The following is a 17,846-nucleotide window of genomic DNA, read 5'->3' as shown; positions in this document are numbered from 1 at the left end:
ATTTTTTTACCACTGCTAATACAAAAATAATCCAGGGTTTTATTCGCATAATGACGATGCCTAGGGGTGCTTTATAAAGCCACAGCACAAAACGTAAGGTCAAGAGGATGTATCAAGCTAAATACACCAACCAACACCCGTGAGAAGAAGAAGAGAGAAAAAAGCTCTGGTGCTAATATTAGGGCAAGGCTGATTACAGTGCTACTATTAGGTTTTGGCGTTGATTTCTGCCAGTCCAAAGAAGGAACGCCCTCAGACTCTTTGAACTCTTTGGTGTTCATGCCTCCGGTCTTCGGTGGCAACACTACATGATATAACGGAGAGCCAGACCAAACATGCCAGCCGAGACCACAGGGTTACTCACAGCCCCTGCACATTCTTTTGAGGGTGAAATGCGACCCGGTCCTATTTTTCAGCAGCTTGTCAGACTCGGTGCGGTGCACGGAGGTAAATGAGGAGGGAAAACTGTTGTCACCTCTTCCTACCTCTCGCTTTTCTCCCACGTACAAGATGGCCGCCTCAGGCAGCGCGGTGGGAACGGACGGGCGGGTCTGACGGCTGCCGAAAAACACAGGGCGGCAACGAGAAGAGAAGTGGAATATCGAAATCTAAACAGTGAATTGTAATGTGTTCCTCGGTAAAGCTTTACAACTTCATACTTGAGAATAACATTTATTTTTAATAGAAAACTTTAACTTTATAACACAAGCGTTGTATCCAGCTGGTCTGAATTCAATTAAAGGTCCATGTAAAAGTAGGCTATTTAAGAGAACTATGTGCACATGTACACTTCAAATGCCCCAACTTTGCCTTAAGGATGATGCTTCCACGCACACACATGTTCACACACATGTTCACACACATGTTCACACACATGTTCACACACACACACACACACACACACACACACACACACACACACACACACACACACACACACACACACACACACACACACACACACACACACACACACACACACACACACACACACACACACACACACACACACACACACACACACACACACACACACAATCTTCAAAAGAACATTCTTTCCATTTTCCACCTCTGCACTTTTGCAAAGTCTTTGTTGGATAGCGACGCCAAGGGACTTGGATTGGAAAATACTGTTGAGCATTCAATATGTCCAAGCTTGTCATCAAATGAGGCTCATTTTGAAAGATGCTTGTTATGACTGCTGCTGACTGTATCCACCCACTCTGCCCAGCGAGGGGGCAGAGCAGAGGAAGTGTCTCAGTCAGCCAGGTCGTACTTCATCTTAACAGCCTATCGGCCTAATATCCACACTGGGGAATGGACAATGGGCGGAGCTGGAACCGGGCGGAGCTGGAACTGCACGGCCATGTCGCTAGCTAGCTACTGATACTATACTGATCCCAGATGCGTCATCCCTCCATCTATCTATCTATCTATCTATCTATCTATCTATCTATCTATCTATCTATCTACACACCTATCCATCCTTCCACCCACCCACCTATCCATCCACCCACCTATCTATATCCATCCATCCACCTATATCCATCCATCCATCCACCTACCTACCTACCTACCTACCTACCTACCTACCTACCTACCTACCTACCTACCTACCTACCTACCTACCTACCTACCTACCTATCCATCCATCCATCCATCCATCCATCCATCCATCCATCCATCCATCCATCCATTCATCTATCCACCATTCATGAAGCCATACATCCAGATGTTAATTCCTTTTTTTTTTATTATTAATTCATTCATTTTATTTTGTTTCGTACATGGGGGTATACAGTTCATCTTTGCACAATATCACCAACATCTTTAAAAAAAATTTTTTTTACATGATACACCCATGGTCGAAAAGGAGCAGGATGAAGAAAACGTATGTTTCATGCCCCCTTCCAAACTTCATATTTACTTTAACATAATGGTCAGCTCAAGTGCACCTTACAGCTTCATACCATATAATAATAATAATAATAATAATAATAATAATAATAATAATAATAATAATAATAATAATAATAATAATAATAATAATAATAATAATAATAATAATAATAATAATAATAATAATAACAATAACAATAATAATAATAATAATATAATAATCATTACCATAAGTATAATTATGATAACAATAATAATAATAATATGACCATGAATAATAATACCAATAATAACGGTAACAATAATAACAATAATGCTAGATACCAATAAACAAACAAAAACTAGTCACGAGCCTCAGATGCATGGAAAAGAGAAAAAAACTAAAAATAAATAAAATCAGATACAGAGAAATGTATACAGCTGTTCATATGTTCTCATTGTTCTGTCTTTAAAAGTATTTTTTTGTTGGAAAATATTTGTACAGTACTTCAACTCATTATAAAGAGAATTCCAGAGTTTGACTCCCACCACTGATATACACATCTGTTTCAGGGTTGTCCGTGCACACTGATGTTTAAAATGACCTTCCCTTCTATGCTCTCCATTTTGTGATATGAGGACAAACCTGTTTTGTAGATTGGCTGGTAATGCTTTACTTTTGGCCTTGTGCATAACTACTAATGTCTGTAACTTAACTAGCTCTTGCAATTTCAATAATCCAGAATTAATAAATAATATGTTGCTGTGTTCTCGATAGTCTGCTTTACAAATAATCCTAATAGCTCTCTTCTGTAGGAGATACAGTGGTTTTATATTACTCTTCAACCATGTACCAGCTGATCTGTCCATACATCACTTGGGACAATCCATCACTGGTCACCAATTACTCCAGCTGCACGGCTTCACTGGCCTGGGACCTAAAACACTGTTACATCTGGGCGCAGCCACAAAAGAACCTCACTCCCTCATTGACCAAAACACACTGTTCAAGTTTAAAAACAGCTTGGTGTCCAAGAAACACAGCCAACCCCACCACCGAAAGAGATTTCAATAAATTTTTATTTCCGCAGCTACTTTCCCCTATTACCAGAACGTTACCAGAACGTAATGAATTAGCAAACAAAAGCCTCAAAAGAATTCACTTCAATTTCTCTTTATTCAATGAATTACCGCCAACCACACAAGGAAAAGAAAAGATGGCAAGTTTATTTTTATGTGGTGCAGCCGTTTCAGCAGAGCGATTATTCAATGCCACCACCTCGGCTTCTCAATCAAGGGTTTCAAGCACCATTGATAGCACTTGACTAAAGTGGAAACATGGGCTGCTGAAAGTTTGTTCCGAAAGTTTCCGACTAGTAGCAATAATGTGTAAAAGGTTTTTATCCTTGATGGTGAACAAAGGATATTCATTCATTTAAACCTTTATTTATACTCGTGAAAGCACTGAGGTTTCCTTCATTTACAGTGATGACGAGTTAACAAAGAACACAAATATCATAACAGTTATGAATTACAATTACAATTATTACAATGGTGGATTAAAAACAATTACATTATTCAGTACATCGGTCAAGTGCAATGCCTTTAAACTCCATACTAACGGGAATGCTTCAAGCTTTAGAGTCTGTTGCAGCAGGGTATTCCATGTGTATGGAGCATCGTAGGAGAAGGCAGACTTTCCAAGCTCAGACCGAACTCGAGGCACCCTAATCACAAGCCGATCATTCAAACGAGTTTGGTAGGTGACAGCACTCCAGACCAACAAAGATGTAATATAAGGTGGAAGTTTGCCAATAATTGCTTTGTAGATAAAAAGACACCCATGATAACTACGTCGCAATGAGAGAGATGGCCAGCCTACCTTCTCATACAAAAGACAATGGTGTATGTAACTGAGGGGTACAATTCCCTGACTGTATTGTTAGATATGGTATTTAATACCACTACCTCTTGTACTTTAACTTCTGGCCATCCAGTACATGATATAAGTATGATGAACACTTTCCCACCTGATGAAACGAATCCACACAAATGTACAAATCGAAGGTTTAATATAACAAAAGGTATATACAACGTTCACTTGTTTACACTTATGATTTGAAATATGCACTTGTATGGCAAATGAGTATTCGTAGGTAAATCAACATTGAATGTCCAATCTCTGGTTACGCAGGGAGTAAGTATACAACCTGGATATTTAGGAACGATAGCGATGGTACTTAAATGATTATAGCTGGATACACTAAGGGGGGGGGGGGGGTCCCGCTGGTTGTAAGACAGTAGGAGGGGGGGGTTAGAGAAGCCGCTGGCGGTATCCCATCTGGCCGACGGTTTCTTGGGAGAATTCAAAGTCTTGAACACGGTGCCCACAGAACCTCGGTCCGCAGACGAATACAGCTGGGCCCTCTGGTGGACGGTAGCTGCCGGTCCACAACGGAGAGACGTGAGGCGACCTCACTGGTGTAGAGCGCCGTCTCACCTGGCGTCCTCTCCGGGGGGTAGTTCCAACACTCCGCAGTGTTGGCCGTTATCCATGGAATAATCAAAGCACCCAAAGCATAATCCAAGCCGCGGAAGGCTCGCCGTCGTCCGGGTAGAGTAATCCAATATACAGGTCCAGTCGCCCTGGCCCGGAGCTCCTCGGATGCAAGCACCACTAGGGGTCTGCCCAGCCTGGTTAAGCGTCCAGATAACGTCAGGAACGATGGGGGTACTGATAACTTTATAACTCTAACCGAACGATGCACCATACATAAATAGACTATTATTAGCTTAATAGAATACGTCCAACTCGACGGTATAGTGCCAAACTATGACTATTCAACTATTAATCTACACGATATCTCAGTGCCTATTCTGAGGCCAAGTAGGCCTTACTACACCACACGTGCGTCGTGGGTGAGGCTTCGCGTCTGTCACTCTGTTGGAGGGTAAAGAACTGGACTAAAAGAAGTTCTACTTTACTTGCGCCATATATATATGCGCTATGAACAAATAGTACCATTCGTATTTCGCCAGACATATTCCTGCGCGGAACCGGGGCTTGCCACGACATGTTGGGCGGCACGATTGAACTTGGACCTAGGGGTATGGCAACCTGGCGCCAGGTTCTCGTCCAATGGTAGAATGAAACTATTATGGGCTGTTTAGTAGACTAAAGGGATATTCAGTGCATATTGTACAAAGAATATACAGGGGATATCAAACGATATACAAACACTATTTAAATATATATATATAAATAAATATATATATTCGGTTTAATCTGATCCTTCACAACAGCCGCCCCCTAATTAGTCCCACCTAATTAGCTAAGCAGAGACAGATTAACCGCACTGTCTACCACTCAAGGTCCGCTGTAAGGGTCAGTCAACTCACAAAGTCATGGGGTCATGGTCATCATCGATAGTATCTGGGAGTCGGGGCAGTTCTATGAGCCTCGCCACGGGACGTGTGTAAGTGCGCCCTTGGACGAGTACTTCAGCTGCTCGGACCTTGCCATCGGCACCGGTGATCACTTTGCTTACGCGGCCAGCCGGCCACATAGCTCTGGGTAGTGACTGGTCAATAATCATGACGACTGTTCCTTCTGTCAAATTGTCTCTCTCTTTTACCCACTTCTGGCGGGTCTGTAGAGACGGTAGGTAGTGGAGTAGGAAGCTGCTCCAAAACTTGTCAGCTAGTACTTGACTGTACCTCCACATTCTTCGGTCGTTCGCTTCTTCAGGCCTGTACATTGTCTGGGGTAGCGCGGGGTCCAGCCGCCCCATTAGGAGTGTGTTGGGGGTGACTGGGTCGACATCTGCTACATCACTGGAGACGTATTTCTTTATGATCAGCCCTGTGACCTTGTGTCGGCTGTTCAAGACGATCGGGTACTTAATATCATCCGGTAGATCGGGGGCTCTCCGCAGGCGACCACCCACTCTGATGAGATTATGGGCGTCACTCTCCGGTGCCAGGTGGAGCAGTCTGCTGTCTGATGGGACGGGGTTTCCTCCCTGTAGACAGTCTAGCTCATCGGGGAACGAGTCTCTCTGGGCTCGTTGTAGTAGAAGAAGTTCTGCTTCTTCGTAGTCAGCTGCTGACATGTCAGTGGTGGACTGAATCTCTGGGTGGTGCCGCAGGAATGTTCTTTGCTGCGCACTCGCTAGGGTAATGCAGTCATCTATGTTGGGGTCTGTGGAGGCGACTGTGCTCAGTCCACAGAACATAGGTTTCTTGTTCTCAGCCTCCTCGTTACTTGCTTCCCGTGGGGTGGGCGTAGGCCACTCTCCTTCCGGGAGCTTGAGGAATTCTGGTTCGTCACTGTAGATGTTGCGACGGGTTAGGTCATCCAGAGACATTCCCCGGGTGATGACGTCAGCTGGGTTGTGTTTGGTGTCCACATACCGCCAGCTCGCTGCTTCTGTTAACTCTTGAATCTCGGTGACTCTGACTCCCACGAAGACTTTGTATCTGCATGAATCAGACTTGATCCATGTGAGTACTGTCGTGGAATCTGACCACAAGATTGTTCTGTGCACCGGAATGGTGAGTTCACGTTGGATTAACGTGGCTAGATGCGCTCCTGCTAGGGCTGCGCAGAGCTCTAGACGTGGGATAGATTGTTGCTTACGTGGGGCTATTCTTGAGCGGGCCAGGATGAAAGCAGTGTGTATCTTTCCTCCCTTCTCTTGGGCACGCAAGTAGGCCACCGATCCATAGGCTACTTCGGAGGCGTCGCTGAAGACGTGTAGATCAATCTCGCATGTCTCTGGCCTCACTGTGGATGGGAAGTAGCTGCGGCGTATATTGACGCCTGGGAGTGAGCGGAGTTCCGTCTCCCACTCTCTCCATGTTGAGGCAAGGTGTGCGGGTATTGGGTCGTCCCAGCCCTGGTCCTTGTCCCATAGTGCTCGTACAACCATCTTTGCCCTGGTGGTGTAAGGTAGAATACATCCCAACGGGTCATATTGTCTGGCGAGTGTTCTGTACACACTCCGTCTGGTGGTCGGTATCGCCGTCGACCGTCCCTGCTCTGGAGCCAAGGGTTTGTGTCTATAGTGGAGCGAGTCTGTTTTGAAGCGCCAGACTAGTCCTAGTGTCATTTCTTGGGCTTCTCCTGGGATGGTCGCCATCCAGGTTTCGCTGCTGGCAGCCTTGTCCGCGGGGGAGAGGCTGCGCAATACGTGCGGGTCACTGCTGGCCCACTGCCTGAGATCAAAGCCGCCTTTGATCAGGGAGGCGCGTAACTTGATTAGGAGAGCCTCGGCTTCTTCTTGAGTCGAAACGCTTTGTAAACAGTTGTCCACGTAGAAACTGTTCTTCACACTGTGTTGGACCTCTTCATCTGCTGTTGGGTCCTCTGCGACGTGTTTCTGTAGTGCAAATGTAGCACAGCACGGGCTGCATGTGGTTCCGAAGGGGAGTACTTCCCACTGGTAGATGGCTGGGTTCTCATCTCCGATCCTCTCTCTCCATAGGAACCGCAGCAGGGGCTTGTCCTCCTCTACTAGTCTCACCTGCAAGAACATCCCTTTGATATCCCCGCTGATAGCCACCTTGTCCTGGCGGAAGCGCAGTAGCACGCCTAGTAGGGAGGGGCCGAGTGTGGGGCCGGGCAAGAGCTCTTTATTCAGATTTTGGGATCCGATCTGGTAGCTGCAGTTAAACACAATGCGATCCTTGCCGTTGTGATGGACCTTGTGATGCGGCACGTACCATGATTCGGTCGTCTGATCGGCCTCTTTAATGTCAATCTTTGTCACGTGTCCCGCTGTGATTAGCTTCTCAATCTCAGCGCGGTACACACTCTCTTGAGCGGGGTCTTTGGCTAGGCGCCGCTCCGTGTTCAATAGATAGCGCTCCGTGGCGTCTTTCTTTGCGTGAAAGGTGGGCATTCCCTCTCGCCTCAGGAGTGGAGTTGCGTATCTCATCACTCCGCCGACTGTGACTCTCTTTGTCCCCTGCTCGAGTAGGTTGATGGCGTAAATGTCTTCTTTAGAACGAATATCTTTCTTTTCGTTCTTAAAGGGCATTGTCTCTAGTGTCCATAGCCTCTCGACATGCTGCAGGAGAGTGGTGTCTTCTTCTGTCGTTCTGGAGTGGAGGCAGCTAGTGGCTGCTGTTCGGTTGAGAGATTTAGCGAGGGGGCCTTGTAGGGTCCACCCTAGGCGGGTCTCGACTGCTGCAGGACAGCCTCGGGGTCCTGTATGGACCCGGTCAGTCGGGACTATGAGTTCTGCATGGTCGGAGCCTATCAGCAGGGTCGGGGTAGCGCCGTCTATGAGCGGGATAGGTAATTGGCGCAGGTGCACATATTTATCCATCAACTTGGCGACAGGGTAGGTGTACTGCGATAGTCCTATTTCTTGGCTGGTGAAAGCATTTGTAATCTTGTACCGTCGCTCTGGCTGCCCGTTTGCTGCGATAGTGAAGGAGACATTCTCGCCCTTTATCGTCTTTAAATCTCTTCTTATTGTCCGAATCGTCATTTCGTTCTTGCTCCCCCGCAGTCCCAGCTGGGCCGCAGCGGACGCGAGCAGAAGGGTCTTCTCTGACCCGTCATCAAGGACGGCGTAAGTGTCCATGACTTTATCTTGGTAGCTCAATGTCACACGGACTACCTTTAAGAGCACTTGGGCGCCGCTGCTGCTGGCGGGGTCAATGTACATGACACTTGCCTTGGTGCCGCGCGATGGTGCAGGTGGAGGCTGTCTTCTGTTACTGTCGTGTAGTATATCTAGATGGGCTCCATCGCACCGACTGCACCTTTTCTTTAGGCGGCATTCGGCTGCCATGTGTGGCCGCGCACATCGGTAACAGCGCCTGTTGGACTTTATCCATTGACTCACTTCTTCTGCATTCATCTTTGTGAATAGGTCACATTGTGACAGCCAGTGTTCTTTCTCACAGTAGGGACACGCTATCTTCCACTTCTCTTTTCTCGAGGGGGTGCTGTGACTCTTACTGCTCGGTACTGACTCTGATTGGTGCATGACAGTCACCGATCTTCTTCCATCATTTATTCTCCTGGGTCCCTCTCTGGAGCTTGGCGTGCTCCGCCCGAAGGTATCCAGTCGTAAGCTGCTGACTTCTCTCGCCAGGAAGTCGGCTAGATCAAGGAGGGATGGCTCGGGGCCGTTGGGATCCCGGTAGTCTCTCTGCCGCCTAAAACGCTCCTGTCTTGCGGGTGGCAGCTTCTCCAAAATCCTCTCGACGTTAGAGTTGGCGTATAGCTCATGCATGCCCTTCTCCCGTTGCGCTCCCAGCATCCCTACCAGGGACTGCACTTTGATTGACAGGTCGTCTAATGAGCGATTGTCTGTGGCTGGGGGTAGGCGATCGATATGCCTTATCTCTTGGATTACGTAATCCCATATACGTCCATATCTCTGGTCCAGCGCCGCTAGGGCCGCTGTGTATGGTGTCGAAGAGGTGGCATAGGCTAGCGCTATATTGTGCGCTCGCGGTACTTTCAGGTGCTTCAGTAATATTGCATACTTGTGGCGTTCATCAGCGACATCCACCATCATTGTCTCTAAGCACATCCGGAGCTCCGTGTACTGTGCTCGACTCTCATAGGCGAAGTCTGGAAATGACGGCGTGGCAATGTATGACGCCGTGGATGGCTGATACATCGGCGAGCGTTGGGGGAGAGACCTCCTGGGCGAGTCCCCTCTTGCGCCTCGCTGTGGGCTGGTACTGACAGGGTACCATGGCCCGCTAGTCCAGGTGCTATTCCTCGGGGCTGGTCGTGCGTCGTGCTCACCCGCGAATAGAGTCGGGGGTCTGTAGCGCAGCGCCGTGGGGGTATAGCCTGGACTGTACTGGACCTCCTGGTCCGGTGGAGTACTGTGCTGTCGTCGGGCTTGGTTCTCCTCCTCTCCCTCTTCTTCCTCTATCAGATCTTCCAGATCCTGTAATCGTTTATTTAGCTTCTCCGCAGTGTATGCCGCTCCTTCCTTGTAGCTGGGTCTCGCTTGGACCGGTCTGGGAAGGGGGTCTGCGGGGGGTCTAGGCTCGGTCTGTTGGTCAAGTTCAGGGTCGCTTGCTCGTTGAGGAGACGCTGCCCTTGACTGTTGTCTCGACGAGTTCCTTGAACCCCTGGCGGAGGGAGAGGGTGTTGCCTTGCGGATCAGCTGCTCCATTAGCTGCGCTTGTAACTTGTCGCGCTCGACTTCGCGCTTGGTGAGATCTGCTTCTCTTTGGGCACCGGCAGCGGCGCGCTGGGCGTCGGCCCGGTCTCTTGCCATATTCTCTTCTGTCTGAAGGCGTCTCATCTCCAGGCGTGTGCGCTCTTCTTCGCTCCGTTGTTGTGCTTGGAGACGGTCGCGTTCACCCTGAAGTCGATCGCGTTCGGTAGAGGCTGTCAGGCTGACGAGGAACGCCTGTTGTAGCATCCTCTCCGCTTCGCTGGGGGAAGGCGGTTGTGGAGGTGAGCCGCTCCTGCGTGAGCCGCTCCTGGGGGTACTCGTTGGGGAGTCCTGGAGCTCTATCTCTTCGGCGCTCTCCTCCTCTTCTTCCGTGCAGAGTTCTCTCTCTGTAGGGTTGTCTTCCTCCCGGTGCTGGTCGGGGACTACTTCTTGGGTAGTGGCGGGGGGTAAAGGCATGTCCGCTCCCTCCTGGTCCCCACCGTGAGCTTGGTCAGTTACATTAGGACCTACTAGGGCCTCTGTGGTCGGGGAAACCTGGTCGTTAAGGTCAGACATAATTTTACTTTCTACTTTTACCGCGTTTACCATTTGTCGAAGGCTAGGTAGTTGACTGACAGTGTAGGCCTCTAAGTACTGAGGTGTCTTTCGTCTGCGCCGCAGGCGTTCTAGGTTAGGAGGACCGTTTCGTGGAGTGTTCATCATAGGCCATTTCAATATTAATAACACTATATTAATATTACACTAGTTACCCTCCGGCTCGAAGGACCAATTGTAACTGAGGGGTACAATTCCCTGACTGTAGTGTTAGATATGGTATTTAATACCACTACCTCTTGTACTTTAACTTCTGGCCATCCAGTACATGATATAAGTATGATGAACACTTTCCCACCTGATGAAACGAATCCACACAAATGTACAAATCGAAGGTTTAATATAGCAAAAGGTATATACAACGTTCACTTGTTTACACTTATGATTTGAAATATGCACTTGTATGGCAAATGAGTATTCGTAGGTAAATCAACATTGAATGTCCAATCTCTGGTTACGCAGGGAGTAAGTATACAACCTGGATATTTAGGAACGATAGCGATGGTACTTAAATGATTATAGCTGGATACACTAAGGGGGGGGGGGGGGGTCCCGCTGGTTGTAAGACAGTAGGAGGGGGGGGGTTAGAGAAGCCGCTGGCGGTATCCCATCTGGCCGACGGTTTCTTGGGAGAATTCAAAGTCTTGAACACGGTGCCCACAGAACCTCGGTCCGCAGACGAATACAGCTGGGCCCTCTGGTGGACGGTAGCTGCCGGTCCACAACGGAGAGACGTGAGGCGACCTCACTGGTGTAGAGCGCCGTCTCACCTGGCGTCCTCTCCGGGGGGTAGTTCCAACACTCCGCAGTGTTGGCCGTTATCCATGGAATAATCAAAGCACCCAAAGCATAATCCAAGCCGCGGAAGGCTCGCCGTCGTCCGGGTAGCGTAATCCAATATACAGGTCCAGTCGCCCTGGCCCGGAGCTCCTCGGATGCAAGCACCACTAGGGGTCTGCCCAGCCTGGTTAAGCGTCCAGATAACGTCAGGAACGATGGGGGTACTGATAACTTTATAACTCTAACCGAATGCACCATACATAAATAGACTATTATTAGCTTAATAGAATACGTCCAACTCGACGGTATAGTGCCAAACTATGACTATTCAACTATTAATCTACACGATATCTCAGTGCCTATTCTGAGGCCAAGTAGGCCTTACTACACCACACGTGCGTCGTGGGTGAGGCTTCGCGTCTGTCACTCTGTTGGAGGGTAAAGAACTGGACTAAAAGAAGTTCTACTTTACTTGCGCCATATATATATGCGCTATGAACAAATAGTACCATTCGTATTTCGCCAGACATATTCCTGCGCGGAACCGGGGCTTGCCACGACATGTTGGGCGGCACGATTGAACTTGGACCTAGGGGTATGGCAACCTGGCGCCAGGTTCTCGTCCAATGGTAGAATGAAACTATTATGGGCTGTTTAGTAGACTAAAGGGATATTCAGTGCATATTGTACAAAGAATATACAGGGGATATCAAACGATATACAAACACTATTTAAATATATATATATAAATAAATATATATATTCGGTTTAATCTGATCCTTCACAACAGTGTATATCATATTTGTCACCCGTAATAAATCTTAGGGCGGAGTGGTAGGCAGAATCCAAAGGCCATAATGTAGACGCAGACGCATGCCTGTAATATTGACAAAAAAACAGCCTGTACAATTATTTTCGTACAGAACATAGGAAAACTAGCGCGGTTACGGTACAAGAAACCAATCTTTTGCCGTAATTTAGTAGCTAGGTTATCTATATGGAATTTAAAAGAAAGTTTATCATCCAGCCATATACCAAGATATTTATACTCACTATCTCTTTCAATATACAAACCATTTGCCGCTGTTAGGTGTAGCATGTCATAATCTATAACCCTGGCCCTAGAGAACATCATAGACTTGGTTTTACTAGCATTAAGCACTAACTTGAGCTTAACTAGAGCATTTTGGAGAGTGTCAAACGCAAGCTGCAGATTCACAATAGCTTCCTGAACAGTATCCGCAATGCAGTAGACAACTGTATCATCCGCAGATGAGCCTGACAACCTGCTAGTGTTGAAAGACTAGAAACAATATCATTAATATAGATTGTAAAGAGGACCGGCCCCAAAAACGAACCCTGTGGTACACCCTTAGACAATGGCAGGAAATCAGATTGAAGGTTACCTGAATTCACAGATTGACACCTTGAAGATAAATAGTCCTTCACACAAGTAAAATTGGACCTCTGGATCAGAATAGGCTTCCAAGTTAGTTATCCAACAACTAACCGAGAACTACCGTTTTTACCTGTATATCATTGAATCATGTAGTCCGATACTGTCTGATAGTGGTATATGTATGCATGGTATATATGTTTTTGTTGTTGTATTTTATGGTAATGGCAGAGAAGAGATGATTGCAGAATTTGCTTGTGTGTTTGTATAAATGTGGGTGTATATGTGTGTATAAGTGGGCTGTGTGTGGCCAGACTTGCTGGGCTGATCTTGGCCCCTGGCTGCTGCTGGCGTTCAGCATGTCTGTAAAGAAACAGCTGGAGGCAAAGCCAACACCAGTCCCACTCAAGAGCACCCTGCCAGCAGCGACAGATTCCAGAACTTTCCATGGTCCTACGTCGCCATGCCAACAGGTCTTGGCAACGGCACGGCTGTCCTGATCTGCACACCTGGCCCACCAAGAGTCCAGAATCACCTCTCCTGTCACTGTGTGATGAACAGGTCATTTAGAACCCAAGTGTTTGTGTGTTTTTAAGAGTTATGGGCCCAGGTAAAGAAAACACCGTGGCTGTGGACCTCCTGTGTGTTACCCTAATCAAACAGAGCCGAGAACCTTAGTACTGTAGAATAGCTGCATGAGGCTTAGGGCTTGGATTCACTCAAAGCTGTACAGTGGAAAACATACACAGAGGGATATTCACAAAGACCCTGCATCGTGAAAATGTAGTTCTGCAAAGATTTGTTTAGCTAGTCTTGATAAAAAGTGGTTTTATGGCATCAGTTCCAACACAATCAAAGACGATTCGATTTTAGCCCATGTTTCCTAGAGAGCTTGATGTGATCATCATGTAATCAAACAAAGGAGATTGGTTGCTGTTGAAATTTAAATGAGGCATCATCTCTATCCCAGTGCCTATGCCAGATACGTTCAGTGTTACCGTTTTAAAACAAGTACAACATTGTCACAGTGCTTGAAAGAACTGCGGCAAAGGATCGTGTTATAAAGTGTACAGACCATGAAGACCACACGATACTGAATATTAAATATACAACCATTTCAAGTTGGGTCTGTGAAATCTTATTTGAACCACTGATTTATGCTGACCTTCTCTGGGATGAACTCCCTGGCCGAGGGCCTACAAAACTGTAGTTTTAGATTTAGTTCAGGGGATATTTTGTTCTCGAAAAACAGACCCACACGATCGCTCATGTCAACTCTTACTGTCAATGATCTGACTATGGTGGGTCTCGGTGCCGAAACAGCCCCGTTTCGTTCCCGTAGCGGTATGTTGATAGTATGCGATTCACAGTAACACTAGTGCTCTACCGCACAGAGCCAGTTCTGTAACAGCCAACATATGCGATACAAGAGCAGGCCTTCAAGCCCACCATGCGATCCAAGATATCAAATGTCGCCCTAATCTAATATCATACCAAAAAGGTGGATAATTCTATCAAGATCCTTCGGTTGCAAGTCCTCCGGAGCAACTCCGATGGCGCTCTGGGTTCTGTGCGCCGTGAATGGGACAATCTTCTGTTCAGCTCCTATTAACGTGTCCTTTCGCCCCGCAGCCAGGCAGCTCTTTGACAGCATCTGGGCCGAGGCCACTCGGCGCATGTAGTCTCGAGTCAGTTGTGACTAACCACTCTAATTCAATTAGGGAAAAACCATTTAAAAAAAACCTGATATTTAAGGAAGAAAAACAAGAGGTTATGCACATCATAAAAATGCACATTTCACCTGGTGTGTCTTGGCTGAGCCTTTTTCAAAAGAGGCCAAAAGTTATAGTGCATATTGGAGGAAGAGCTTTGCTTTGTGAAACGGCACACGGAGAGAGGGGGATTGTTTCGCACTCTGCCTCGCAGCGGAGTTCAGCTACAGACCGGACCTGCAGCGGCTAAATCCACGCCGTCACGGAACCCCTGGAGCTCATTGGACACAGACACACTGGACACATGAAAGAGGAGGCGGGGGAAGAGAAAACATCTCTCTGTACCTGGGGATGTCCAGCATGTGAACAGTATGATTGATGGACAGCTCCAGCGCACACAGGCCTATCCTTATATTAGGCCCTGCGGGCTGCCAGCTCTGAGGGATGCGTGGGCATGTCCTCCACGGTAAGTGATCAGGTGTTTGACTCCGTCTGGTAGGAAGGAAGTCCTTATTAATGTCGAGGAGAGGGCCGAGTCTCTGCAACCTCAGGCATGCCCGCCCACACACACACACACACACACAAATAGCAGAAGCCTGCCCTCACTGTGGTTCGTTACTGAAAGAGAGGGCTGAATCCGAAGAGTGCTCTTACAGGAAAGGCCCTGATTGGGAACAGATATCTACAGCCGTGAAGGTGTTGGAACGAATGTGCAGACGGCTCTTTATTCATTAGGCTCCTCCTCCTTTTTCTTCCAGCCCCTTGGACCGTTCAAAGGTTCCATTCATCTCTGCATCTTATGCTTATTCGGGAAATAAGTTTGTTTCTTTGAATCGGCTGGACATGCCAGAGGCAGGTGAAATGACCAGATTACACCTATACAGTACCGCTTCAGTGTAAAAGGGCCTCATACCGTTAACACTGAACTTAAAAAGGGCTGCAGGACCTCTCCCCCCCCCCTCCACCCCTCCCGTAATCGATCTACACCACTGGACCCAACTCTCCAATGTAATATAAACATATTCAAAACACGCCTCACTGTTTTCAAAGCCACCGACACGAGCCATGCCCCATCTAGGAGAAAGGTGGCTAGGGGTCTGAATCAGAGCTGCTTATTTACAACTCTTTTAAAAACACAACATTTTAAAAAGCCAATCCCCTTCTGCTCATACATGAGACGGGCAATGAAAGCCCAGCCTCATATGACAGGGCTGTGAGACAGTGAGACAGGGCTGTGAGACTGTGGGCAGTCTCTGCCCTCCTTCCTTCCTCTGCTTTACAAGGCGTATGGCGATTGGAGAAATATGCTGGTTGTTGTGAGCAAATCTGCCTCATGGAATTAAGACTGTTGGAAAACCACAGTGAGACAGAAAACAAGCCGCCTGGCTGGGGCCCATGTTTGGCTTTTACACTCAATGTTGATTTATCTCCTGCCCAGAGTGTGTAATCGAACGTCTAATGGATTCACTGTTCATTAGTGAATTAACACATTTGAGCGTTTACATCATCAAGGCCAAACATGTGTTTTCAATTTTTAGAATGAAAAAGTTATTTTGGAGTTTTTGGTCAGAGGGTGGGGATATTTTTTGTCATTATGAGGCATCTCGGAAAAGATAGAATTGCAGACGCAGTCGTTTCTACTGAAGGCCAACACCAGAAAACCTCTGCCAAGTTTAATTCTTTGCGAATTAGAAGACTGCCAACATTAAAATCAAATCACACCAGCCAATCAGAAGACTGCCAATATTAAAATCAAATCATACCAGCCAATCAGAGCATCTGTCCCGTTCCCAAGGGCCCCAATGAGTCCCATATGGAATGATCAATATTCAGAACTCGTTAAGTGGGGCCTAAACATCCAGTTTAGTACCAGGGCTTGAGAAAGTGTACAGCAGCCCTGCCTGATCAAGTCAGTCCTTTATTCACACCAGGTGTATAGCAATTTTGTTTATTTGCAATGGTTTTTATTTCTATTTTGTTTTAAATTTAGATTTCAGTTTGGCTTCATTTATTTTCAGCGTTTGTTGGTTTCTATTTTTCACATTGGTTTGGTCTTGCTTTTATATTGTTACATCTCATTTAAGCACAATATACAGTAGGAATCAGAGCCTTCTGCAGTACATCTCTCCTTCAATGATTTAGTGGTATCGACCTGATTAAATGTGTAGTTTCTGAAGAACAGACATTTTACTAAGAGGACAGAGCTGAATGTTTTATATGGCCGTCTGCGTTGTCGTCTTTAATAAAGGATACGTGTGGCGGTCATGAGAAAAAGACCATGACGTACGTCATTGTTATCCACGTTTTACACTTTTACAACAACAACTCCCGTCTTTGAATAATGCAGATCTAACGGTACTTTTTATGACAAGTTTTACAAACAAGGCTATCAATTTAGGCCTACTGTTATTAAAATAACTATGGTAATAATAAAGCACTACAATCAGTTCCTCACACCAGCCAGTGGACTCATACGGCACTGGCTTATTCTGCTGCAGCCTTCAGTCAACTTCCACCAGTATTGAATGAAATGCCTTCAGAGTCAGACCTTTACAAGAATTTCACATCTTGAGACTATGACACGTGTATAGAAAAAGCCAAGATTGTCTTTTCCATTTAAAAACGGACTCTTTTTATGGAGACTATTTGAAATTTCATTAGGTGCAAGCAACTGTCAACACTGTGACCACAAATGTTATATGTCCAGTGAGTCAGCCAATAACCTACCGGGATTTTCACTGTGGAAAAATCTCTAGAAACTATCCGCATTTATTTTTTAGACGAGAAGCACCTCTATGACCGGCAATGTCATTCACTCACACTCATCCACTCTGCCCCTAGTGGAAGCTCACAGGCATGGCGCTTTGTGTAAGACCGGTTCACCAGATGCTTCGCCTCTATGACATAGGGAGGTGTAGTCTGACGTCACTGGTTGTTCCACCCGTATAGGGATTTATCATTGGGAAAATGGATTATCGGCTATTGTAACAATTCTGCTGCATGGAATTTTAAAAACGTTCCACTTTTGCACAAAATGAGTTCCCTTCTATCACTAACATTATTCTTTTACGCATTTTTGGTTGAAATAAAATTCTGCGATTTTTTTAAATGATTAATTGCGAATATTTTCATGTTGAGCTATAGATTGTGGATGAATAAGCACAGAAAGGTACACCATGCCAATGTTAATGCTTTATTTGTTTTAAACGAGACGATTTAGAAATGGGCAATTGCATTGGGTTGGACAGAGGGTGGAACACGAAAAACAGCAATGACGTAACCACTACACCTGCCTATTGTGTGTCCTTGTTTTTGTGTGTTGATATA

This window comes from Notolepis coatsorum, assembly GCF_963971535.1.
Source record: "Notolepis coatsorum genome assembly, chromosome: 18".
In the NCBI taxonomy this organism is placed as follows: Eukaryota; Metazoa; Chordata; class Actinopteri; order Aulopiformes; family Paralepididae; genus Notolepis; species Notolepis coatsorum.
This window is presented reverse-complemented; position numbering follows the sequence as displayed.